This window comes from Syngnathus typhle, linkage group LG10 (assembly GCF_033458585.1).
Source record: "Syngnathus typhle isolate RoL2023-S1 ecotype Sweden linkage group LG10, RoL_Styp_1.0, whole genome shotgun sequence".
In the NCBI taxonomy this organism is placed as follows: domain Eukaryota; kingdom Metazoa; phylum Chordata; class Actinopteri; order Syngnathiformes; family Syngnathidae; genus Syngnathus; species Syngnathus typhle.
In genome coordinates, this window is record NC_083747.1 from 664,825 (window position 1) to 692,762 (window position 27,938).

At 46.4% G+C, this 27,938-nt stretch overlaps 1 protein-coding gene and 1 long non-coding RNA gene across 3 annotated transcripts in view; one reads left to right on the forward strand and one right to left on the reverse strand.

The window, feature by feature from the left end:
- Window positions 1-27,938, forward strand: part of LOC133161142 (ribonuclease ZC3H12A) — a 140,649-nt gene that overhangs the window by 93,011 nt on the left and 19,700 nt on the right. For both annotated transcript variants that reach the window (XM_061289413.1, XM_061289412.1), the window contains exon 3: window positions 17,843-17,960. The gene's annotated coding sequence lies outside the window, so the exon portion shown is untranslated. The remainder of the gene's footprint in view (window positions 1-17,842; window positions 17,961-27,938) is intronic.
- On the reverse strand, window positions 16,338-19,771 carry LOC133161144 (uncharacterized). The gene is made up of 3 exons (XR_009716016.1): window positions 19,635-19,771; window positions 17,427-17,542; window positions 16,338-17,354 (listed from the first exon to the last, which is right to left on the reverse strand). It is a non-coding gene; the product is annotated as an uncharacterized LOC133161144 (long non-coding RNA).

Sequence of the window (27,938 nt, forward strand, 5' to 3'; positions counted from 1 at the left end):
AAATCCCGAAGCACGACCAATAAATTTGGACTCCTCGTCGAAGTGATTGGCGCCGGCCAGACGTCACACCCTCGATGAACTCCTACGGATGGATTGTTGACTTTTCTGTCCACGGCGGTTCTTGTCACTGTGCCGATCTTAATTCAAAGTATCGTTTTGGCTTAAGAATCCGCTGACACTCCACTAATTATGGATTTGGACTATGGAAAAGGCCAAAGGCATTGCATCCATAAGCATGTTGGCTAGCTGGCGTCTTTTAAAGTGTGCCAGCCCGAGAAGCCGCCATAGTGACGCATCTTTCATGACCCATGCTTTCTTCTCGCTTCTCGCACAAGTGGCCCATCTGTCAGCGTCAGCCGGGAGACGGTATGATTTGAAGCGACGCGACCTGATACCGCGCCTTTGTGTTGTTGTTTACACAGCATTTGTCTGTCATTAGGCTTGCTTGCTTGCTTGGCCAGGCTGGCCGCTCGCTCCTTTTATATTAATTAAAATTAATATACAGTAAAGTCCCCACGCGTGGCTCACGGCCCATATCTTGAGGTAAGACTCAATTAACCTCGACGACCTTGTCGAACACAAACAATGGCAAATTAATTCTATCCGGACTATAAATAGCGAGCGACGCATTTCCACCATGTTTTCATGGACTTCTGCTTAAATCAATGGCCCATTAAAAGATCCCCGGTAACGTCGTGTAGCTCGAAAGCGCGCATGTTAGCAAGGCGTTTGTACTAGCCCCGTCTGTCACATGTTATTGAGTCCGACCAGCCTCTGATGGCTACCTCATTGATTTGGCTTCATGCGCTTGTCAAACGCTTAGCAGACAGGTCTGAAAATGAAGTCGGGGTTGTTTATTTTGGGTGTTGGAAGGGACCTTGAGGTTTGACGCGTTTGGTGTCGACTTCATAATTCATGTTTGGCACCGGTGTATTTCAGACAGGTCGCAGCGGCTTAAAGCGCTTGAAAGCGCTTGTACGGTCTGGCCTGACACACACTCGGGCAAATCTGTAAGGATTTGTGTCCCCCCCAAAAAAGCTCAGCAGACATTAAGATTCATTGGATTCAAAAGCCAGCTGCCGTGTTCTTCCGTCGCTGAATGTTTGATGAAGACTGAATCTGTACAACTGGTAGAGAGCGCTGATGAAAAATGACCGAGCGAGCGCTGACGAAAATCCAGGTTGACTTCTCACATCAGCGTCAAACATCAGTGTTCTTTTTTTGCAACAGTCCTGATAGTTCGAACAAATGGAAAATGTGACTTGAGCGCTAGCTAAAATGCTATCACCATTTTCGACTTAAGCTAACATGGCTCGCTTGTGTATGACGCCGTACGAGCTTTGGTACCGTCACCAAATATTTACGAAAGAAAGATGGAATTCCGTTAACTTGACTGCTCAGTCATTTTTAAAACCATCCATAATCTCTTTCCAATATTGTTTGAAGGCGCAAATAGCGTAGTATCCTCCCGATATGATGACTACGTTGCCCGATCGTTCCCGGCAATCCATTAGCGCCTCGCTAATTGCAAATCTGTCGGATTGGTGCGCTAAGCAGTGCGGAGCAGACATTTGCGCTATCGTCTTGTCACCGCAAAGTAATTGCACCCCTCGGCAGTCCTTACCTCTGGAAAAAACATTTAATTACATGGTAGCCATGCGCTCTCGAACGAGTGCCTCCATTTAAAGTCTTGAATGATGAGGGCCCGCGTCTCTAAACGCGTTGAGCAATCTGCCGGGATGAACTCCGGTGTTGAGTTTGTCCAAGCTTTTTCCCAGGCGAAGACAAAGTAGAGGAGACAAAGTTGAACAAGCCAGTCGTAACGTATTCCTCGGATCATTTATGTCTCGTACGCCCCGTGGAGCTCAAGGTGCGTATGCGCTGTCCATCATCATAGAAGCAGATGAGTGTGAAGCGGAGCGCAAAAGCAACCAGCGGTGAGTGTCTCGCAGGTGTGCCTGAGCAAAAATCACCCTTCAGTCGAAATATATAAACATCTACGGCCGCACTCCAAACATTTCATCCCGCGGTTTGAAAGAGCAACTATCTGAAGCTCAGGAGCTAAGTGTCGACAATTGCGTCTGTCGGGCGGGGCTCGGCAGACTGATTCGATTCCAAGTCATAGTACATGGTATTGACTATTCCAAAACAACAAGTCTTAGTCGCTCTTCATTTCTCTTCCCTACGTTCAACGAGATAGTGAATGTCTGGACGCTCCGCAGCCTTGCTTCTAATCACTCCGACTGTGCGTTCCTGCTCCTGCACGGAAGCTACAAATGACATTTGCATACATCGACTGGCAGGAGTCAATGGTAGGGATCGCGGCGTGTGATTCTTAGCCCGCCTTGAGCTCACCTCGGATCACTTTCATCAACACGCTCGATGTTTCGCATTGATTCTCGCAACTCCGAATCGGAGCGGCTATTCCAAAAAAAAAAAAAGGCTGGCCAAACGGCGCATGCGTTAATGTGTCTGCGCTTGGAAATGATGTGGCGTTTTATCTGATTAATAAAACATTGGGAATTAATTGTCTCGTAGAGGCTGCGGAGTTATTAACCGCAACAACAACAACAATGCCCGTTTGTTATTCTTGCCGACAGATAGAGACTCGTTTTTGTTTTGTTTCGTTTTATTTTGCATACGCACGCCGCCGCGGATGCTTTATAACTTTAGAAATGATTCATTCTGCTGCGGTGCTACATAGAAGTATGAGTGAAGAGACTCACCGGGCAAGTGTCTCCCAGGAATTCATTAACCTATAATGCCGCTGGTGGCATCCTGTAAAGGTCCTATGGGAAATAATGTGATTGAGAGCGCCCACTTTACTTATCTGCGTCGGCAATGTGGAAGAGCCACCTGACGAGAATCTCAATTTGCATTCCACGCGTCGTTTCAAGAAGCGCAGCGATGCTTTCATATCTCCTTCCCTGAAGTTGTTTTAAGTAGTCTCAATAGAAGATTACGATGAACTCATTTGACTAGAACATTTTCCGCTATCTTTCAAAAACGTATTGCGGTATGTGAAGGTGATTTGCTCGCGTTGAATCATTTAACACGTGAATGTAGTGGTTTTTAGGTCGCATGGCTTTATGCTACATGCTAGCTAGCATCATGGCGTGAGTTAGCTTTAGTTGGATTCCGATTCTGATGAAATCTTTGTCCTCATTTTGTGGTGGGGTTTATTTTCCGCAAAGTTCTCTTTGCTTCCCTTATTCTTATAACATTCAATTCTTAGAGCACACATGAAAGTGTTTGACCAGTGGGAGGTTGCAAAGGTCTAATTAGCCACTGTCTGTCCTGTCAGCCCTAGCTAGCTGATATGTACAAGGCCAGAGGAGCTCGCGCCATATTAAACTGTCAAAGGCAAGCACGGCGGCGGCGGCGGCGGCGGCTTCCTGCCCGCCTCCGTCCGTCTGTCCCCGCGGGAGAGCTTTGGAGGAGTGGATACAGCAATTATCCACGGAGGCTCCAAAGTGAAAGGTGAACGGATTTGTATTTACCAGCTGCCGAGTGCTTAATGCCAATACAATATGGCGGGCGGCATTACGGCCATTAGAAGGCCGGCCAGGGGATTTGTGTAGTCACTGTGATTGCATTTTTGTCAAACTTATTGGGAAAAGTCTTCGAAGGCGTGGTTGATTATTATTGTTTTGCTTTTGGGTGTGTTTTTCAACTGCCATTCAGTTGATATATGATATAGTTCATACGTCTATCGATATACCTTATGATTTATATACTTTATGAAACAGGGCAGATGTTGCCTTGTGCTCATCGTTTATTTTTGTTTGTTTGCACTACATGGTCGGAACCTTAGCCTTGGAGATGATCTCCAACAGAGGCCCACGGAATGATTGTTCAATTCCTTTTCCCCAGGCACGGGAGAGCAAAAGTCGACGCATAATGGCGCGTTTGACTCGCACTTACGGTATCGCCGTCCGGGGTGTAAGCCGACGGGGCCAAAGGCCAGCGCGCGGTAGCCGCGAGATAAATGTTCTTCGCGTGGGAGAGGTCGATGTAAGAACAAACCGACGACTCAACTTTGCCATCTCGTAACTCCGGAGCCGGCGTATCATTTAATTAAGGCGCTGGCTTCTATTCCGTCGGAGTTTACAAGCCCTGAGAGAAGCGTTTAATCACTGTGCTTATTATGGCGAACCTTTTGACACGCCGCGCTGACACGTCTGCGAACCCTGAAATCGTCGGGAGAAGACGGCAATCAAAAGCGAGCTACCCAGGCAGTAATTAATAGTGGATTACCTGACAGATCGAGCGACTTCACACAATGCGCTCGGCTTTCAAGTCGGCCGCAATGACGACGCGGCTGCATGTGGCTCAGGTGATGATGACTTTTCAAGACTTGATACTTTTATATGTGCCACTGCCATGATGTTCTATTCTGGGTTGTCCTTATTTTGACTGTGGAATTAACAATCCTGTCAAAATCGAAGCACAAAGTGACGCGAACGATTCGGACGGAATGTTGTTGGTCCCACCCGACGAGGGGAAAATGACACAAGCGAGCAGTTCTTTTCGAGTTCATGTCCTTTTTCTGAGCCCGTATCATTGCTTGTTTTGCTTTGTATTGCTTTTCTTTTAATTGATTCATAGTCATGAAAATAAAATAGAATGAAATAAATATAAAATATCCATAAGAATATCAACAAATAAAATAAAAACGTGACGACAAAACCGTTCGTGTCGTCTTCTCCGGCCGAGGTCAGTGTCTGCCGTGGGGACGTGAAAGTAATCGGCGAGGATTTGGAGCAACAGCGCGATTATATGATTCTGCTCTTATCGATTTTTAACCGCCACGGGCTATGTTAGACAAAGACGTGACGCTCCAGATTAACTTCCTGCCAAAATGCAGCGGAAAAAAAATGCCTTGAGAATGTTTCGGGCTTAACTTTTGACCTTACTTGCTTATTTAAATGCGCACTGACTGGATTTGCTGTTTTTTTTTTTTTGCTTTCTTACCAACTCAATGGAAATGCAAGAATGGGAAGTTGAGCTGTTTTTTTTCTCCCAATGCCTTATCCTGATCTGGGGTTTGGATCGCTGCACACACGCCGGTGCATTTACAGCCCCGCTCGCAACCCCCGAATCTAAAATATTGATTTGAAATTTCCTTACCTTCACCCTCCAGGCCTCGGTAGGAAATGTCAGTTTCATCAACCCTCATTACACTTGGATTACAACACAAATGTCAAGGCGTAAAACCCAAGTTGTGTACGGTAAACTCTCAACGGCTCTCAAAGTCGGGCCCCGGGGTTCACATTGGGCCCTCCGCATTGTTTTAAACAGCCTGCCGAAGCAAATCTGAAATGAAATCTATGCCGCCGCCGCCATGATAATATTCCTTGACATCTGTCGTGTTTCATACGGTTGGACGTTGCTCGTGTCGGTTGGGATCGGTTGCGTCGACAACTCTAATGAGAAACACGATGGCAGCACTTCCTCGCCGATGACACGTCCGCGGAGGTATGCTCCACCCTCATCGTACTTGACGGCTTAGCATGACCTGCCCGGCCGGTGCCAAGAGTCGCTCCCGTATGAGGCACGACGTTGTGATTACCTTCATGCAAATGGGCCGCTGGTCTCATCAATGTGACCGCCATGAGAAGTCTCATCTTGGCTTCGGCGGGAATATGCTGATGGGGAGATCCTTGCCCTTGCACTTTTAATCTCGACCGACAGACCAGGTTCAAGTGATGAAATGAAAACGAGGTCAGCTAGTCTGCAGTTGGTTCCAAATTCTGCTACTTGAGTGACTGCCAAAGTCCCATTCTTGGTTTGTCGACCCTTTTGTGTGTGTGTGTGTGTCGTCTTGCCTACGACATAATGATGAGTTGTCGATGACGTAGAACGAAAACGCGTCGCGCTGCACTGCTTGCTCCTGTTTTGGCGGGCCGTTATCTCTTGAGTCCAGAGCTGCTGTTCTCTCACGGAAGTAAACAGGTTTCCAACAAGCGCTCGTAATGAAGATGGACTCGGAGCAGAGTTGTTTACAATTCCTTCCCCCAAAAATGATTTTGTAAAGATGGAAAATGTGTCATTGGATTCAGTTGAGTTCAATTATTGATTGCGGGAGATGAAGGAGTCTTATTGATTTTCTTCTCATTGTTTTTGCGTCAGTCCCACTCCAAAAATATCACGCGGCGGCGACATGATCTAACTACAAGACATACAAAAGTGGAAATGAATCAAGGGAAATGCCTCGGGCGGGGCAAGCTACAAATCACATCTCCATGTTCAGAAACAAAACAAGAGCAATCTGTATTCTGTACTAAGCACTAAAAATGCGATGATGATGGTGATGTTGTTCCACACACAGAGCAGAAAGTGCAATCAAGAATCTTTGAATTATCTTGACGAAAAATATGAATTGTAGTTGTAAATAGCCTTTGTGTATCTAAACAAAAAAGTCTGTTCATAACTGCAATTTATTAAGCTTTAGTTTTGACAGCCAAGCTCTTTTTTTTCTTTTTTTTAAATCTTGCGGCACTTTTAGCAGCATTAATATGACAGCTTTACTCAAGTGGCATAATGCTATCAGGCAAAAAGGCAACGTTCAGCCAAAGGGGGTCCGAGCCCTGCGCAATCAGTCCGAGCGAAACAATTACACAAATGACCTTTGAACACGTCAACGTTTTATTTACTTCATTAGATGAAGTGGTTCCTTTTTTGGAGATCCAGAGCCGCCCGCCGCTTCTTTTCCGACCAGCTTTTATAGAAAAGAAAATGCGGGGAATCCAACCTATTACAAAGACGTTCTCTGCCGTAAACCTTGATGTCAGCAGGAGCTTTTAATTTCTCTTGTTCTTTTCAATCCCCTCAAGACGGATTGCGGCCGTTTTGCAAGGGAAGTGGCCGGTGTGGCAAAATGAGAGAAAACAGCGACATCTCCCTCAGGTCTCTAATCCTGAGATGACTGTTTGCTCCGCGGCCCGTCCGTCCGTCCGTCCGTCCGTCCGACTACACTCCAGGCGAGCCGCCTGCCTGCTCGCTTCACTTCTAATCTCCTCGGCCCCAGCTGTCCGCCAATTGATTCGAAGATTCTCGGAATCAATTACTCCCGTGTCCAAGGTCTCATTGGCTTGCGAGATACACTCGCGCACGCTCGCAAGGGGAGAGAACGAGCGCCAACGAGCCCGTTCGCCAACAACCTCTGACATCTCGGTCTTGAACCGGAACCTCGTGCTTGATAACCGCTCTCCAATTCATTCGGATCTCGCTTGGTCAGGGAGTCTTCAATCCAATACAGAAAGCATTCCCACATGCGCTACTGGTGGAAATTGCAACTCTCACTTCCGACGAGAGCTTGTTGATTCGACCTCTCTTCCATCCTTCCCTAACCCAAGCACGGGGGGAACTCAGTGAGGGCTAGAGGTGGAATTGAACTCGCAACCTCTGAACTGTGAGGCCGATGTGCTATTTTGGGTCTCAAAGGCCTCGGACAGCCTCGAGCCAAATCCTGCACTGAATTGAAAAAAAAATCCAAAACCAGAAGACAAACTTCTGTGGGATTCCATCCCATATACAGTATGTGTCTGTGGTGACTTCCCATCGTGGCATCCTTAACGTATGTGTCGAAATCATCAGGTTGTTTTCCCGGCCACATGTGCAGCAGCAACCTGTACATGTGTGAATAATTCACGCCAGCTGGAAATAAGGAGAAGAGCGCTCGCCTTCCATTGAGTTCATCATTTATTTATTTTCTTTCACCAAGTCATGAAAAAGCCTCATGGAGCGTGGAGAAAAAAAATAGTAACTCACAAATGTTTCATTATGTGGAGCAAAAGGGAAGCGATGGACTCCTTCGGTGCGAGAAGTTGATAAGATGAACTTCCTTCGCCCCTCAGCTGTAATTAACGCCTCCACCCCCCGTTCGGCTTGCCAGGACGAAAAGGCGCAAATCCAGGAAAACCGCCGCTGACAGTTTTTTAATTTGCTCTCCCAGAGACGACGACGTTTGGAATGGCTCCGAGGTTCCGTTTGCGGCTGCAAAAATAATAGCGCTTTATTGCCAATTAAACTAATGAGCACTAAAATAGCCTCAAGCGCCTTACTTGACAGAGCTGCTTCCGGCCATAAAGTGCAAAAATAAGAACAATCGGCGAGAAACCAACGGCCAAGTAATTGAAGGTCAACTCGGTAGGTAGGAGCCGAATGTCCGAACCCTGAGACGGACGGACGTGTCGGATCCCGTCTCCAGCTTCTTCGTTATTAATAATGCACAAGGCTTTTCTCCGAAGCTCCCAGACAGATGTGCATCGACTGAGCCCGAGGTTCCCCGCTGCTCGTCACCGGCCGGCTGTTATTTTCTTCCCAGGCGGGTTGTATCGCTCGCTGTGTTCTATGAATCGTTTCGAGGTAGAGAGGAAAAAAAAAATCAACAACGCTAACAAACCTGTCACTTCCTCTGCCACTGCAGCGCTTCAGACAACAGAGGCAGGTGGAAGGAACGTTGGAACAATACAAAACAAGAAGCGTTCTTGTTAGCAGGATAGGATTGGAGAGAAGCGAGGGATTTTTGGATGTCAGGATGGTCGTTAAGTGCTCAGGTTAGCGTTAAGGGGGGGTTGGGGTCAGGTTTTTTGCTGGCTTTAAGGTCAGGATGAAGGTTTCGGGACTTAAGGTACAGGTTCGGAGTCTCCTTTGTGTGTATTGACAAATTGTCATTTTCAAATTGCCGTCCGGTCAATACTTTGGCTGGGGCTCGGCCCCCCCCTCCGAAAGTTAAGGCCATGGGGGTGGGAAATGAGGCGACTGATGTCAAACCCCAATTACCGTCGGCACTGACGCTCTACCACAGGAGAGATTCAGTCGTTGGTACGATATCTTGCATCATGCGGATAAAAAAAAAGAAATCGTACATGCTGACCTGACCTGGAGGTCATCTCCAGGAACAAGGCAAAAAGTCACGTGATCGTTTTGCTCGCCACTTGAGGGATGAGAAACGTCACCAAATAGATACGGTTGCAATAAAGTCCTTTTTGAAATTGGCAATAATACTGAGTGAGGTCGCTCGGTGCCATGACTGAACGGCGCCACTGGACGGTCATGGAACCAAATGAGAACACATGTACGTATCAAGAGCTCCGTTGAGTGCACTCGCATGGCTGAACAAGTAGAAATTCCATTAGGCTCAACATTTAACACATTTAATCTTTAATGAGACACGGTTGGTTCATCACGCCCCGCTTAGAACGGTCCGTGAACAATTTCCAAAGGCCCGGCCGGCGCCAGACGAGTCTTATCGGCAAAGACAGATGGCGAGCGTCGATAGTCAACAGACGCGGCGGCGATAACGGATTTTGGATTTATCTGCAATCGCTTTCACAACATGGGCTGGCGGACTGTATCTTCAAAGGGAGAAAAGGGCGCAGGGATCGGATGGATGGATGCGTGCCGCAGATTGAGAGACAGAGGTGGCGTGGCGCGATGGAGATTTTAGAGCTGAGAACAAGCATCCATCCCTTCGATAATTGGCGCCACAACCAGATGAGGGTCATGCCTTTCCTGGCTCACCATTGACCTTTGCTAACACTGAGTTGCCAAGCAGAATCAACAGGGCGTTTTCACGGCCTGGACGGACTAAAATTGTCCATTTTTTGTACATTTGTGCTTGAAAGGGGACAAAATAAGGTTACATCGATCCAAGAAATGGCGCCGTAACAGGCTGCTGTCAAAGCCAGCACATGACAAATATCTTGAAAAGGTACGGTTTGAGCTGGATGAGTGACCGTGGTATTTTTCTTTCTCGCCTGTGTGACTGCCACACAGTCGGGCTAGTTTAGCAACTGATCAAACTGTGTTGTCCTCGTGAAGTTGGGATCTGCTCTATTTGTTGGACGCATTGACGTGGCGGCCGACATCACGTCGTAGCCATTCAGCTCAGTCCCCGCCGACTTCAGCAAAACAGCTTTAACGGCGGCGGCCGTTGCCCCCGCCGCCGCCGGCGCCTTCGTTAATGTCAACCGACGTTGTCTCTCAGCGCCGCGATGACCGCCCATGTCAACAGTCGCGTTTAAACGCTCGCTGGGCTTTATTGTACTGATGCTTGAATGACTCGCTGAGCGCATACGTTCATTCATGAAGGAGGCGTGCGTGTCTGATAGCTTTTAAAATGTTGACCTTTATCCGGGTCTGAATACGTGCCGTCGTAACATTATATATTCCTATTCTGGCTTCCTGTTCTCCCGACAAATTGACAGTCAATGCCCTCAAACCGGAAAGCTAACGGAAAGAGATGACTAAATGAAATGATTTGACTGTGCTCTACGTAAAGCACCTCTAGAAGTAAAATGGAGAAGAGTACAACCATTAGGTCTAAAAAACTCAAGAGAAATGTTCAGTCAGCCCCCTGGAAATGCTTCAAATGAAGGACGATGGAGACGTTGGCTGATGTCAAACAAGCCTCGTGTAAATTGGTTGGCTGTAAGCGAAGAGGTGACTGCGACTGACGAGGAAGTCGCCCAAAAGTCTTCCAAAGTTCCGGCCGCGTGCGTACGTAATTGCAGTGGAGGCCTAAGAGCGTCGGAAGAGGCGGGCGCGGCGGCGAGGGCAACGCGCTGACCATCCCTCGCTGTCACCAACAATCAGTGTCTGGAAAGTTAATGGTGAACACAAAACCTATTTAAAAGCTACATTTACCACTTGGCTGATTCCATTACATTGTGTAATTTCCAGGTGTCACATTTCCCCTCAACACGTCTGTCTTAATACTCTCCCGAGCGCAGTCTGATTAGCTGGTTGCCCCCCCCCCCCCCCCTCACCAGATCCACTGCAGACAATCCTCCCCCCGCCCTTCCTCCCAACGATTCTTTTACACCAAGTGAAAAACATCCTTCCTTTTTTTTTAATTAATTTTTGAATTTGTGTTTATTTTTCTATTTATTGATTGATTGATTTATTCTTGGGGGAGTGTTCAGCACAACCTGAGCTGGAAACGAATGTCTCTGGAGCTATCGGGTCATTTCAAATAGGAGAAGTGTGTTTAATATCTTTTAAAGCCTGTCGCAAAACACACTCACACGCACACACTTCTACCGTTGATGTTGCACAGACATTGGATGGTGGTCATCCTCTAAGCGAGTTAATCAATGGCGGTCGAAGATGCAATCTGAGTGCCGCTGGATTTGCGAGCTCCGTGTTTTTTTTCCTTGGCTGAAATCCATCAACACGTTTCTCTTTTGGTTTGCCTGCCTTATATTCACATTTACAACAAAGAGCTGACTTTTATGAAGGCCTTTCTCAAGGTGAAGCGGTCCGGTGTTACTTCCGGGGAAAAGGAAGCCATTTGTAATGGCGGATCGCTCCGACCCGGCTCCCTTTCGCTGCGTTTAATTACACGCGCTAGCCTGAAGTTAGGCCATCGATCAAAGTGTCGATACGTACAAGTGAGGGGAAAATAGGGACCTAATTGATTCGGAGAAGGGTGATCATTGCTATTGAGCTAACATGGCCCTGGGAGCCACTTATAACCGCTATTGTAGATTTCGTTTTGACTATCAGTAAATTTCAGCTGAATTCTACACAAAAATGGGTCTTCTTGCCTTTTTGATGGAGAAAAACATTTATAAGAATCAATCTAATATATACATCGCCATATAGTATAAATTATAGAATGTAATTAATAGAATATAAAAAACGATTCAAATGTTTTTCTCCTGCTAAAAATGTGAATTCATTTTCATAACAATTGGAGTTTTTGTTCCCCTGACGCTGGCCGGCCTTTTTCAATTCACGTGCCTACGATGAGCATTCAAATGCTGACAATGACCGGGTGATCTTAAAAGCTAAAGTGAAGCCCCGCAGCTGTTTCCTTATATTTTAGTGCAGCTGATTACAAATGAGTGATTTGCAGTCGGGGTCCTCCTACCTACCTACCGGACGGACGGACGGAGGGAGGGAGGGAGTCAGTCGCTGCTAAATGGAGCACTGTCGACAGAGTATATTAAAAGCATCCAAAGGCCTTCTAATGATCTGCTCTCCATCAGCGTGCAGCTTGCCAGGAAACGTCGCGTCTTTTAATGAATGTTTCCCAAAGTAACAATCAATTCGGCCGTATGTTAAAGGAATTAAATCTGTCTATCCCCCGAAAATGTACTCATCCGGTGGGCGGACGTGGTAATTGTCAGCATTAGCGACAGCCCATCTGCGTGTTTAAAAGGGAGAGAGCCACAAAAACAGCACAGCTAGGAGCCATTGTTCCCCCCCCCGGGTCAAAGCGGGCGTGAGGGGGGCCGAGGCGGCCATTCGTCATGTGAGCTGCGAGCTATTTTCTGTCCGCCGAATGACTGGCTGACTGACTGACTGACTCCGGGCCATCCTTCAGGAATTCATCATTTATCAAACCGGGCGAGATCACCTCCGGCGGGAAGGCGGAGGATGAAGCCCGACACCTCCGGCCGGGTTAGCCGGGAAAAGAAGAAGACGGGGCAGATGATTCCCAGCGTCATCGGCTCACTTGGATTTCTAATTCTGATTTAATGCCTGTAAACAATTTGATCATCTATTTACCATTTCAGCCCAAATTGCATTTGATTCCCCCAAGCGCAAACTCATGGCAGTTCAACCGTACATGAAAGATGTTTTCAGTCATTTGGAGCCAAATCCATTTTTACTTCAAAAATAAATCGGAACTTTTACACGAGTGACGTAAACAGGTGTCGGGCTCCGCCTTCATTTTCCGATCCCGTTCTTCTACTCGGCTCAAAGGGATGACGTTTTATATCGCGTAAATAAATCATATATTAAACGAATATATGCTATAAATATCATAATATATAATAAATATAACAAATATACTACATAATAGCTCTAAATATACTTAAAAATAAGAGATGATTTACCTAATACAATATTTGAAAATACAATATCTCCTCGCTTGTTCTTTCTTTCACCAATAATCACTGAAGCTTTAAAAAGGTCGAGTCGGACGGAGCGGAGCACCGGTTGAAATGATCCAAAGCCTTTCCCAATCGTAACAATGACTGTTTCTTTATCAACCTTCGTCAATACCCTTGATTACTTTTAACCTCATGTCCACATGCTTCCCATGTGGCATAGAACATGGAATGTTTTAATTGGCCGTGTAAAGACTCCCTCCCGTATGTGTCTGCACATCTTCCCAGCTCGACACACATCCACACGTTCCAACAGGATTAGTAATGAATGCCTACAGGGAGCGCATGAATATGCATGTGCGGGCGGGCGGGCGCGCAGGCAGAGGCAGGCGTGCTCACTTGGCATGCACTTGTTGCAGCTTCAAATAGTAGAAACAGCCATGTTAATATTTGCATTACTCGGAGGCCTTCAGGGACCGTGAGACCTATTCGGAGCGCCCCCGCCTGCCCCGGCCTGGCCTGGCCTCGCCCCGTGCCCGGCACGCAAATGGGAAGGCGAGGGTATGGTGCCATGCCAAATCAATAATTAAATGCAAGTACAAATTGGATGATGGTATTGCCAATAGTTTACTGGAAAGACCTTTAATTAGAGAGAGGCCGGGTCCGACTGAGTGGGCAGCAAGATGGATCGCTATTCAAAGAAGAAAATAACAACACGCTTTGTTCTTTGTGGGGAGGTTGTAGTCGGGAACGTCGGTGTAAAATGCGAAATAACAAAAAGTGAGTGATGGAATAATAGCTACTTTTCCATATCTTATGATCATTATTATTTGTATTGTTTTTTATTCCATATCCACATTTTTGTCTGCTCAATACAGTACATCTGATTAACAGCATTCCCATTTCAACATACTCCACATTTATTTTTGTATTATTTATTATGATATTATAAAAAAAAAAAATTATTCCATATACTCAAAGTTTTGATGCCGCGCTGGTTCAGTTGCCAGCTGAGGCAGTTTTCACAATTTCTTTTTCATCTAATACTGCGTTTAGCTTTTTGCTTCGGAATAATTGGGGCACTATTTGAAGAAATATGAGTCACCTTCCGAAATCTTTGAGCCAATACGCATTCAACCTAAATGTCGCCGTGACTCACTCGATCCACTGGTGTTGCATTAAGTGCAAATGGTCCGCCTCCCATGAACACCCTCAAGTGCCAAACACAGCTGGCCCGCCCGCTCTTTCCTTCTTTTCTTTCCCTGTTGCCTTTGACTTGGAGTCGCCATGATGTGCATCTTTTCTCCCAAGCAACACCTGACACATGGCTAGGACATGGCACCTTAAAGCCATTTGTAGCACACTCGCCCATTTTTGGGGCTCGATTTCAAAACTACCGGACGATACAGAATAGTCGGACTTTAGCGTTATTGTTGCAGATATAAACCATTCAATAGATTGTAAATGCTGATAGTAATTACTGGCAACAATTCATTGTGGTGACACGGAGACCCAGAGTGGAGAGTGGTCCTTTAGTCCTCGCCTAGCGCACAGTAGAGGTAAGCATTAGTGCCCTTACCTGGGTTCCCTTGACAGTTGCTATGACAACAGCCAGCGCTTGATCCGCCACCACCGCTGCCGTCCCTGCACCGAATGGCACTTGAGTGACCAATTTCAAATGCACGTCGTAATGAGGGTTGAAAATGATGGGGGGGGGGGGAGCAATGAGTCTTCAATTGTTGTTGTTGGCAGTGATATCTGAATTGCAATTTTCCTGTAATGTGGTCCCGATCGTAGACAGGCCTTCGAAAGCCAATTTATTTGACATGCTCGAGTAAAGATGTCAAAGTTGTGTATCAATTACTAAAATGGTCTTACATGTGTAGGGAAAGACTGAGAAGTGTTTATCCCTCCATTGCCGTGTTTACGTTCCAAACTACGGTCTTCTTCTACAAATTGACACTTAAACGAATGTGTGGCACTATCTAGTGGTCGACATGGGAATGACACCCCCATATCAACAAGAGTTAGACCCCGAAAAAATAGCTGGGTGAAGTGTTGTTCGAGTCATAAATATTGCGGTCTATCCCTCCAACTTCAATCTTCAACCTAATCCCTGTGTGATTCATGTTATCTTAATGTGCGGTTAGCGTCGTGCAGCCTCAGCAGCATGTAACATTTATTCATCTCCCCCCCCCCCCCCTCCTTGACAAGTTGCCGTACTGATGATGAAGAGCGTTTGCTGCTGATGCTGAGCTTTCTTCATTGCACTCGACAGGAAGCCCATCACACTTTCCTCAGATGCCTTCACGGCAAGCGACTACTGTGATGGCCCAAGCATTGAGCTCAATACATTTGTATCGTACTTTCTTAATATACTTCCTAAACAATTGCAACATTTTGCTCGGAAGAAAACAGCTTTCAAATGGCCTTTGCTTTGGATGGATGGATGGATGGATGGACGGACGGACGGACGGACGGACGGACGGACGGATGGATGTATGGATGGATAGCTTTGAGGCTGAAAAGAAGGGGACCAAGTACGGAGCCCAGGGGGACGCCTTCAGATCAATTTGCTGTCATTGAGGAAAGAATCTGAAAATGATATCCAGTTGATTATAGTTTGTAGCAGTTGTGGGCTGGATGCGGTCTTGAATATTAGCAGCAAATTCATCCCTCAGCCTTGTGGGCTTTATTGTTCAAAACGTCTCGACACGTGTCTCTCTCGGGATACACGAAAAGTCATGTTCGCCCCTGTTGCTCTAACAGGCGGAACATTTCATATTTTAGTCCGCCGACCACAGATTTTTCACTTCCCATGTCTCAGCACAGATGTGTTGGCCCCGAGCGGGAAAGCGGGATGCGCTAATCGGCTGTGACAGGGCCTTTTCCCTACCTGCCTTGGGCCCGCTTAGTCATGTGCGCTTGGAGTCAAGCTCGCCCCTCTCAGGCCCGGCCAATGGAGTGCAGAGTCTGTCAGTGGCTCTCGTCCATATAGGCGGCGCTCCAGTCAGCTGTCAATCTGGAAGCTGGCCGTGCCGAGGAACGCCACTGACTGCTGGTGCTCCTGGGCCTTGGCCACTCCGTACGTCCCTCCCTCCCTCTCTCTCTCTCGATCTGTTCTTCCGCCATGTGTCGGCAGAACGGGCCGTCGACGGCCGATCGCATGTGACAGTATGAGGGCCGCGGAGCTTTGCGGGGGGGTCGTCATAAACAACCTCCGACAGCAACAGTATACTCGGCCGTGTAAAAGTGCTGCTATTTATATCACCCTTAAACACAGACACACACACACCGAGCCGCACTACTTAACATGCCAATCAGTGGCAAGCGATAACAATCACAATATATTGTATTATTAAGATATGATATTAATACATCTAATATTTGTGGCTGTCATTTTCGTAGGTCACAAAACATTTCAACTATAGACTTTTTGCTCCAGATTTTCTTTAATTGTTTGTACAAGTACAATAAAAGAAGTTGCTAATATTCAGACGCAAGATGGCGGATTAAGAATTGAACTGGTTTTCCTCTCGTTGACGTTTCAAAGAGAATACGACATTAAGATATTCCCGGCAATAAACATAAACTTGATGGCGCGCCGCCATGTTTAATGGCTCCTGCTTTGTTCGACAGTTTGGACACACAAACCGGAGAAGAATTAACTTTAAATGAGTCAAGCAGTTGTTGTCGTTTTATTTATTTATCGTATATAGCGCTTGGGCTCATTGTTAATGACTCAGAGTTGTCAGAGACATCAGAAGAGTTTGCTTCCTCGTGGCAAAAGGCGAGAGACAAAGTCAACATTCACCGGTGGAGTGGTGCTCTTCTCTAATTTCTTTAAAGCCCAAAGAGTGAACAGATGCGGGATTTTTTTTCCCCCCGAGGGAATGTGCATGTGTGTTTTGAATTAGAAGTGGCGGAAAAAACAACAACGTGCAACTTCTATTAAATATATGATGCATTGATATGAAACCATGAGCTCCAACACAACAAATAATAGTGCTCGCTTTTGGTCAGCATTGTCGGAGAGGAATTCATTTCGCAACAAGCCGAATCTCTGGATGACGCACTGCAGACTCCATAATAAATTCAGCGTGTTGTGAAATCATTCTGAAGGCGGAATTTTTGATAAGGCTGGAAAAATAAACAACTAACCAGTGGAAGTTTTGGCAAGCAGATGTGAACTTTGGGCCATCTCTTTTTTTTTTTTGTAGGAGGGCGAGGGCGTGGTTACGGTAATATTTTAGCCTTAGCAAAAATGTTGCTCATTGTTCCCAACCTGTTAGAAGCAGATGTTAAATACACAAAGACTCTAAATGATGAATTGATTCTCCAGATATTTGACGACTTTAGTAATGGATTACTCGATTGCACCTGGGGGGGAAAAAGCAAAACAGCGCCATCTGCTGGGCCACTGTCCCCGTCCGTCCATCGGAGCAGAACTGTGCTTGCAGCTCGAGTGTTGTTCTTATCACTGTTCTTGTCAGTGACCGGCCCCTCCTGTAAAAGCAAGAGAGAGCGATAGCCTCCTCGTTGGAATGCCAGCGGGGTCGCTTGGCGTCGAGAAGTCACCAAAGTGTAGCGGGAGAGGCGGAGCATCCAGATCAAGTCGACACTTCTTTCGCAGCTTTGCCTCTCCTCCCACTCGGAGACGGGCACCAGAACAGGCGTCGCGGTCGGGCCAAGACCTAATAAGCAAAGGCCTGATGAATTATTGATTAGCGCAAGCTCAACATCTCCAGTCCCTCCAAAAAACACATTAGAAGAAGAAAAAAAAAGTATGCCAGGCTGAGATAGTAGCAATTAAGCATCTGCAGGGGGTCCTCCAGCCCTTTGCCAGCTTTCCGGTGAAAAATAATCACGAGCCCAAAACATTCCACGTACAGTGAGCTACATTTTGCATTGCCACACAAAGGGGAATGTACGGTGGTCCTAGAGGGACCAAAGAAAAAGAATTCATCCATTTTCTACTGCTTATTCTTTCCAAGGTTATGGGAAGGCTGGAGGCAATCCTGGAGGAAAAGAAAAGAAAAGATTGGCCATGAGCGTCCACTCGCTATATATAGAGGGAATTGAAGGATTCTGTCAACTGATGCAATGTGGAGGGTGAGTCGGTTCACTTTTTCAAAATTGAAATTTGGACTTTTGTTCCAAACAAGTACAACATGTACTAAAAGAATGACTCAAAAATGACTAAAAAGACCCAAATCAAATGTTTTTTTGTTTGTAACATTCTTAATTGATCGCAGTACTGCAGTACAAGCAGATTCTTTTTTATCTTTTGAAACAATTCTCAAACATTTGACCTCTAGCCAGAAATGGCTCTTTTCAGGTAAGTTCATTTTGTCCGGACTGCACTCTTATTTCAAACCATTTTCAGGCTGGTACGATTTTTTCATTTGTGAGCCTCATCCTCCTTCATATGGTACGGCACTCTATCATAGCCAATCCATTATTGTGAAAACTCTTCTGCTTTCCCCCCCATGAACTTCTATTCTCCTTTTGATTTGACTTTGCGATAAAAAGTCTATTTTCCAACCAGCGCTGGATGGAATTTGACGGCTGTCCACGAACGGTCGGTCGGCTGACGCGCGCGCTATTGATGCGCTCGCTCACCCCCGGGCAAAGTTCTTCACTTCTCGATATGGCTGCGTGTCTAGTATCCATTGCAAAAGCTGCCATGCGCATCTTTCGCCTCGCTCGGGTCACAGGGGCCGCCAGATAAGCAGAGCTATATTGAAATATTCAGCAGCAGACAGAAAGCAGAGTTGAGTGTTAATGCGGGATGGACAATGGCGGCTGGCTGCCAGGGAATAAAACGTCCTATGGAAAAAGACCACAGGCTTAACGAATCAACTGAATGCTTCCTGCGACACGCCCTTGTTAGCTAGCCGCCATGCGAGGAGAGGAGGCCCCCTCCTGGCCGACTTCCTCCTCCAATTGGTCACTTCGCATCAGTGCGCCAGATGGTTATCTATCGCTTGTTTCCACTGGGCCAGTTTGCGGCGTGAAAGCCGCAGGTGATAGCATCGGTTGAGATTGGACCAACCAACAGCGCGAGCTACCTCATCTTGATTTGTGTGCCAGTGTGAACATTGTGGGGACAAACCAAATATATTCATTGGTAGCTTGACTTACAAGTTGAAATTGTTTCGTTATCAAGCTCATCACTCAATGCCCGCCGATGAAATGATTTCAAATTTCATTATCAATCCATCACTATCTGGATAGCTGGATTGCTAGCAAGCTAGGGTCTAGCTATCTATCGATCTACATATGTCTCTGTATCGATCTATATGGAAAGCTATTGCTAGTTTTAACTAGCTAGTAGCTCTATCTCGCCACCTATCGGTTTGTGGGGATATCTTCGAAAAAAGCATACAAGTAGTAAATCTGGAAGCCCGACCTTTCTCGCAGCGATCTCAGCATCATACTACAACTCAAACAGTGGATTCCCGCTGACATTAAACGGCACAGCAACTTCTAATCACTCGCCGTTGTCTCTACGATACTCCGGTGCGAGCGAGTGCATTTTTATTCCAATTACATCAGCTCATCCATGCAGGCAGGCAAAACATCCATCTTCAAGCGCGCTAGCGTGTATTGCTGCTCGTTTGAAGGCCTTGTTTTTACCGCTCGTCAGCCAGCCCCGCTTGGCAGCGCGCATTAGACATTAAAAGCCGGCCTTATCTAAAATAGGCCTCCGAGCCGTTCTGTTTTTGCTCAAAGTCGCGCCGGGTATTTATTTTTTTATTTTCTAAACGGGAGAGCTGGTGCTACCGTAGTCCTTTTGTTGCCTGATGGGTTTCGGCTCCACGCTGCATTAGCTCTGAGGAGCTCAGGACTTCAGAGGACCTTCTTGAAGCCACAACATCAACCACGCAGAAAGTAACAGAGGCGGAGTTGCACAAGTCCCCGGGGGGGGATGAGGCCTGTTTGGAGGAGAACAAAAATAAGTGGCAAAAGCTACCGCTAACTTGGTCGAGCGAGCGAGAGCCCTGCTGCGCATGCGCCCGTAGACCACCGACTTGGAAATGGCAATTGATCACCACCAGTTTTGGGAATCGATGACTTATTTGATATGCGAGTTTTGGGGGAGCAATTTTTCCCTCTTTCCATCTCACCTTCCTTTCTCCTACCCTTATTTTCCTCCCTTACATCAAAACCACAAATTGGTGTGATTTTTAGCACGTTATTGAAAATTGATTGAAGGGAAAAAAAACGACAACCCCACAATCGGGCGACTTGTGCGAATAAGCCGTGGATTACTGTCGTTTTGACTGGATTAGACCCAGCCGAATCCTCCATGGACGCCGCAATTACCTTCCCCGCATGCTCTATCTCGCCTTCAATAGGAAAGATGGATGGAAAAGGGGACTGAGCCTGGCCAGCCCAAATTCAAAGTCAGGGAGGGGAATGCGAAGGGCTCAAAGGGTGAGAGAAGCATGGCAGGGGGAACCACGCTGAGGGGGATAAAGGTGAAGGTCAGCCAAGACAACTGCTCAGACGTCACTTTGCGCCGTTTCCTCACCGACACCAGCAGCGACAAAAAACCCTCGTCCAATAATAAGCAACTCGAGACGTCATGTTGGAGTTAATGATGCATACGGAAGGGAGGCTCCAGGTCGATGCGGAGCGCCGAGAACGCCCTCCTCGGTGACCCGTAATGGGCCCAAACAAAAGGCTCAGTCAGCCAAATGAAGAGTGATAATTAAAAAGAATTTGCTTGTAGCATATGGAGGGAGGCAGGTAGGGGGAAATGTTGTCGGCTTTTATTTCTTCACTTCTAACAATGGAGGCAAGAATTGACTACGATTCAGACAAATGATCAGCAAAAACATTTTTGCTTTATTTGATTGTATTTTGGCACACATTCACTGCAGTGTGCCTGCCATTTTTGTGAGCGTCAAGACTCGGATTTAACTTTAAGACACAAAAAATTCTCGTGAGAATTCACAGGCTGATAAAACCGATTGAATCAAGAAATATACGTATCTCCGATGGCAACAGCAACACACTGTTTCCTCTAATGGAAAACGAGCCTCCCTATCTTTGGCAAGGCGACCGATGAAGATTGCTTCTCCTCCCGCTGCCTGCGGCGCTTGCTTTCATATTAGTTTATTAAAAGCCGCGGGGGATTACCTCAACACCTCCTGCCGGCCAACTCCTGCCTGGTCCAGTAAGGTGTGCCGCGCTAGTCAAATGTTCATCTGCGGCTCCGACCATAAGTACGGCCGTGGTATGCACTTGCGTTGGTGACCTTTAGCGCTAAGGCTCGTGTCAAAAAAGAGAAACATTTTCTGATTTGACTTCAAAGTCCTACGTGGGAGGGCATCTCGTGAATTTGAGCGCGGCTGAGGAGGGCAACGACTACGCTAATGAAAGCGTCGAGGTGAAAACTGTGTCGTGGACAGCTACTTGGATGTGAGCGAGTCGCTGAAGCAAATCTTTGAGGACAAAGGCCTTTTACCTGTTCATCATCTCCCCAATGTGCTTTGAGCTACTTTGGCGTGTGGCAGTAACGCTGCATAGAGAAAGACACGTGCGCTTCTGTTTGGCGTGGCCGTAAAGATAGTTTCGGTTTTGCTCACAAGTTGCTTGGCCGCCGGGGTCCAATATTTAACTCGGGATGAGCAAGTGCAAAAAGTAACAAATCGGACGTCATCAAATCTCTTGTGGGAGTAGTTTTTGTCCAGATCTTTTGTGATGGGTGTCGTTTTGTCAACAACAAAAACATGTTATTGTAAATGACTAGAGTTACCGGTAACAGGGTGAATACTCTCACTGGCAACATTGAATATCCATCCCTATATTCGAGCACGAAAAGCCCGCCCCCGGAGAGCCAAATGCTCATCTCGCTGTAATTCTATACGAGGCAATAAATATGATGAAACAGACGATGGCGCTAATATGCAATATTGCTGCTCGCCAAAGCGGCGGTAATTGCCCTAAATGAAACGAGCGCCGTTAACCAACTGACCTCGCCTTACCTCGCCGTGGAAAAGTGCCAGCGTGACTCCTCGCTATTGATTCAGTCTCTGCTTTTATTATCCCCGACCGACTGCATTAGTTTGGTGTTCCATCATTCATATTCATGCCCGAGTTAGCGCTTACCGTATGGCCCCGTAATGGTTTCGGGTGTCGGCTAAATTAAATTCCGCTTCCCGTAAATCGGTTTTAAGGAAGTTTAGCCAAAGTTTAGCATTTCGGGCCTAACGCTCGCATCCCGACACAAGCGTGAAGATTTCACCCTTGGCGTTCCTTTTGCTCGTCGGTCGGGAAAGGGGAAAAAAAAAAGAAAAAAGTGTGTGCCGGATTTCTCGACCTTTCTCAAGGACGCCTAATTAGTTTGGCAGCAGGACGGAGGGAGCGGGAGATTATCGGTGGGCTCTCGCACCCCGACAAGTTGAACGTGGCAACCTTCTGCTTCTGGCTTTCGCTAACCTCCGGGGCCCCTCGTCTCATGTGGCAACCAATGAAACGTAAGGACAATCATCTTCCGACCGCCGTAATCTGCCCTGTTGTTTCTCATCTATTATTCTCCATCGATTTTCATCATTAAGCGCCCCCAACGCTCACCATGAATCATTCACGCACCAGCTGGTGTCGGTGGCAAGGCCCGGATCGATTCCGGGACCCCCGAGCGATGGAGCTCTTTTTGTTTCGGCCCTAATGCGTTACGTATGCGCATGCTAATGTTTATTATGGTGACTGTGTATAATGATGAATAGAAGCAATCAAATAGATCAACAAAAAAAGATGAGAGATGTATACAACAATAAATAGAAATATATGATGTAAAAAAGATATACTAAATACAATAATGGTTGAAGTAAGAACAGGGAAATAAACAAAAAAAGATGACAAGAGAAAAAAATATGTATGCAATGCAGCACGTCGTCTTTTCGCCGTATTTTCGTGCCAGTCGCGAAGATGAACTGGCGCTTGACTTTTCGGAAGGCTTGGACAATGTTGACGCGTTGGTCGCTAACCGGCTGCGCTTTTTTGCTTCTTTTACTGCTCATTTGGCTCACATTTGCTCAGCTTTCAGAGTGGCAGTCCAATTTTGTCTTCTTTTTTTTTCCCCACAAACTTTTTGGTCCGACCACCAGATGCCCTCAAACTTTCTGTCGACCTTTTGGAGTCATTCGGTCCATCTGTCCAAACTGTCTGCTCGCGGAACACGGCCTCCTTATTTTTTCGACTGCTGTTGTTTCCAATTCAATTCACAGCTCTTCGTTTGCGCTCCCTTATTAACTGACGTGATGACCATTTGGACGCTTCAACGTTACGATGAGACGCCGCCGCGCTAGCTGCGTTGAGTGTCCACTTGAAAATGAGCATGGAGAACGGTTTGGTCGGAGCTGCTAATGTGCCGAACGTCAGACGGGAGGGAACATTTGGTCCAAATTGCTTTTGTTTTAGCGCCTAGCATCTGTTGCTGCTGGTAATTGTGCATCGCTAACTTTGACTGCTTAATCCCCGAGTTTCCCTCCACGCTCACATCAGTGAGATTTAAAAACAAAGCAAATTAGGATATGAGGCTCAAAGCGTGGGTTGTCTAAATAACAAGTAGCAAGAGGCTCCCAGTTGTTTATTGCCACTCCCGGTCGAAGCGAACCGTCAAAATAAATATCAAACAAAGCACATTGTCTATTTCAAACAACCACACAGCTTTGCCTCAAGTCTGCTTGGATTCATGCAAACAATACAAAATGCCTTTGACAACCCTGAAGAGCCCAACTCAAACTGTGCAGTTAACCTTTGTATGTACAGTAAACCAAGATTACAATCCACACATGCTTACATTCTTTATCCTCAGCAAAGAACAACTGGTTCGTTCGCTGCCGTCCGTTTACGAGGGAGATTTAACTGGCTCCGTGCATATACTGCCCCCATGTGGTCAAACCATACCAATTGGAGCAGCACAAAGCGGATGCCAGCTGCGTTCCAATGAATTTTTAACGTCTATAGCCGTCTAATAGGAGTGAATGAGTTCAATGTCAGTGTTACCCTAAGACGCATCTTAAACGCACAAAGCAATCATCCTAAAATAATAACACCCTCAAAATGCATCATCGGTACCATCGAGCAGGTTTCTAATTTCCTCTGGCCAGACTTGGTTGTGATCTCGATCTCGTACTTTGATTAATAACTCGGAGGATTTCAAAAGTGATAAATGATGTCTTGGTGGGGCGAGCTTGTTCGGAAAAAAAAGGTTCCTTTGACAAACTTACTAACCAAAGAGTCTTTAACATGCCATCGGCCTCGCGGTTTCCTCTACAACGCGGGTCGCCGAGGGTCGATACGGTGGAGCAAACAACCCTTTCATGCTCGCTTTTTCACCTCCTGGCGATTCGCAGTCATCAATTAACCTACAGGCGATGTTTGTGTACGTGGGAGGTAGCCAAAGAGTCCAGCGCCGGCCCACGCACGCACGCAGCGGAGCGGTCGGACCCAGCCGGGTTCACGACGTGGCGCCCGGTCAAGAGTGTTAATGCGATAACGTGGAGTTATTATCTGCAGCGTATTTGGAGATTCGAAATGCTGCTCAGCGCTCTACACGCTGATGATTGAATTTTTCAGGCTACTATTTTTCCAACGGTATCTGAGGGGTGGCAGATTATAAACACGATTTGTTTACTACTACTAGTGCAGGCTTTTTTTAATACTGGAAATACAAACAAACATTTTTCATGCTGTGGCAAAAAAGTTTGCTAGTTGTTGTACATCGTGTCGATTGTCCAACTCCTCGAAACCAAATTGAATGTGAGGATGTTTTCCGAAGCCAGTGTTTTAGAAAGCAGCCTTTGTGTGACTTGTTGTCTTATTGTTGTCCTATTGTGTCCACTTGCGCATCATCTCCATTTCAATGGGTCAGCGCTTATCTGGGTCCTACCAGGCGTCTCCGAGCGGAGAGGAAATGGAGCTATACAGCGCGTCTATCTCCTATTTGTGAAGGTTCCACTTGGCAGAACTTTAATTCCCCAGCTCCATCTGTTATTTGTCGCTTACATAATTCAATTTGCTGCACCCGCTTCCATAGTTACTGTTGCCCTGTCTGTCAAGCTCCCGCCTTTTGCTTTCCGAAATATTTGGCATTCTGTTGTCTCGTACCAACCCTTGTGATTCTCCGCAGCGCTCAAGATGTGGACTTGGCAAGAATGTAGCCAAAGGGAAAATGTGAACTTTTTCTTTTTTGACACGACATGACTCAAATTTGATTTGTCTGTCAGACTGGCTGAGCCCCAAAAAAAAAAGACTTTTGGACTTGTAATCCAGGTTTGACTTGACTCCTATTCCAACGGCATTATTGAAATGGCCGGGGGTTGTTTACGCAGCAGCGTCCACGTGACCCGCTCAGCCTCCTCCTCTGAATTGCTTGCAGCATTGCACCGATGAGATGACAATAGGCAGAAAAGGAAGGCATTAGCGCAGATGAGAGTGCAATGATCTTGTTAAGACTACTTCCACCTGCTGATTTCAGCAAGAAATTGAGGGCATGATGGAGTTTGGACACGCGTGCGGGCACTCAATTACGAGCTGAGCGTTGGGCTCATCCGTGTTACTTGCAATTGCCCTCGCATTAGCATGCTTTTTCTGGGGGGGGGGTTGCCAGGGGGTCAGGCAAGAGACGTGATTGTTTGTGTTTGATTTAGTTCATTTTATTTTGTGCATTGTATTTAGTTTTTATTCCATTTTTTTCTGATATTTATACGGTTAGAGGATTGCATTTGCGGGATTTGAATGAAGCAGTAAAATTCACCCGTCAGTCAACAGCGAGTGACAAAATGGCCGCCTGCTGAGATGGATAAAAAAAAAGAAGTCTTTTTTGTTCTATTAAGTTCCTGTGAACGGCGTGAGATGCTAACTAACGTCTAACAAAGTCTGTGAACCTAAGCTGTCATGGCCCTTCAAATTCTTGAAGCAATCTTACTTGAATTTACGTGAGATTTCAAATCACAACGCCTACATAAGCGTCAGAGATGACTCGACATTATCATTCAAATTCATCATGTCGACATCAGTCTCATTAAAGTCGGCACTGGGAGAAAAAGTTGAGTGATAAAAAGCATGCCGTCATTTGCCAAATATCTAGGGACATGAATATTCGCGATACTCGCTGAGCCCCCAAAAAATGGTGGGAGGGCGATCCCCAGGGGAATCGCGGCGCTGGCGACAAAGGATCCGAGCCGTGAATATTTCAAGGCAAAAAGTTGAAAGGTGTGTCAGGTGAGATGAAAGTTGGACGGCTTGAAAGTGGTCTCCGATTCCCAGGACGCGCCTTTTGCACTTATTCAAACGTCAACTTCCATTCTTTGTCACAGATATTTCTTTTCATTCTATCACAAGCGACTTTATATTCTTATTACGGCGGGATTGGCCCCTTGTCAGAGGAGCATGAAACATTAACGCTCACCTAAAATGGCCGCCGTCCTCCCATCCAGGGGAGCAAAATGGTTTGAGGTACACTAGTCAATAGTAGGCACTTTTAGCAATGGAAGATTGCCTTCGGTAACATTGATTAGCTCCAGCTCCAAAGATGCTTTCGGCGGTGGCGTCAGCCATCAAGAAAACAAGCAAAAGAATAGGATTTGGTCAATAATACAATTCTCCTCAGCAACATGAAGTAAATATCACTCCTTTTTAAAATAAGCCTCGAATGTCGTTTAGTTTTAAAATACGAGGATTGCGTTATTATAAAACCAGCGTGGAATGAAAAAAAAGGCATTAGCATGTCTTTGATTTTTGTCTTTTTTTTACGTAAGACATCCCCGGCCGGCCGGATAGGAGGACTCCCACCGGGATGACTCTAAAGCAGAGAAGCCCTTCTTCCTGTGTTCTCAACTTTTGTAAATGTGCACTATTTGGAATCCAAGCACCAAAGAGCTTCGGCGTACCTCACTTGGGAAGAAGAGAGAAATGGCAAAGGGAGTAGCAGAATAAATTATTCGTAGGCGCCCTCTTTTATTCCGACGCAAAGCTCAAAACAAGTGTGCCAGCTCCCCGAATAATTCAAGTGGTGCTTTCCTTTTTCTCCTCGCCTTTGTTTTCAGCGCAAATGCGGAAATAGAAACGGCTAAATAAGGCTCCTCCCAGTTCCCCGACCGACTCTGCCTGACAATCGTCTTCCATTATTGAAGGACTCGTCAACATTTGGAGCTCCGGGGACCAGATAGTTAGTTACCCAAATCCTGTTTGGTAAAGTGTTTGGGAAAACCATATTCCATGCGGCCCGATTCTGACCCAACTGCTGCCTAGCCTAGCGTGCCGTTTTCCAAATAGTTTGTCCTCCGTACCAAATGTTGGTTTTGTTTCAAACTCATTTGAGTTTTTGGGTTCTTGAAAAGCGCTATACAAATATAATGAATTATTATTATTATTATTATTTCATCGATGAATCGATCGTCGAAATAGCGACTGCTGCGTTTTAATAATCGAGCTATCGTTTATGTTTGCCGTGGTTCGAGGAGGCAGCCAAGCCGTCGCAGATGAAAGGCTCTATGCGATTGAAGAAAAAAAAAAACAAAGCTTGCACGTGATCCCCGAGGGCCTGAATGCATTACACCCTTGAAGAGCTCAAGCAATTGAAAAGGCCGTCGGGGGTAACGGCGCCTGATTAGCCAGTGTGTCTTTCAGCATTTAGTTTGGACACGGGTGGTAGAATGAAGCACAGCAAGGAGCAGAACTTTGCGCAAAAGCGAGCCGACGTTTTGCTTCGCTTAGCTCGCCGGCCCGCCCGCCGGCCCGCCCGGTGCATGGTTGGAGCTCAACAAGCTGGAGAATAACAAGATCCTTTGTTGTTTTTCAACAAAGGCGTGTTCACTCCGCCAGCGTGGGCGATGTCTCTTGATCATGTCAAGTGTGTTGTCAATCCAAGGAAAGCGCACCGCGTTTCTTCCAGGAATGTTTCGAGTGTTCCTCCACCTGGGGTTTAAGTGCCGGCTTGAATTATTGATGATGTGCGCAGCCGGAGCCATCGCTAGCCCGCGTGCGCTTCTTTGCGCAGAGTTGAGGATTTAGGCACTGAGACCAACCCCACGATTGATTCACTTCCACTAAACCAGCAAGATTTCTTGGGGG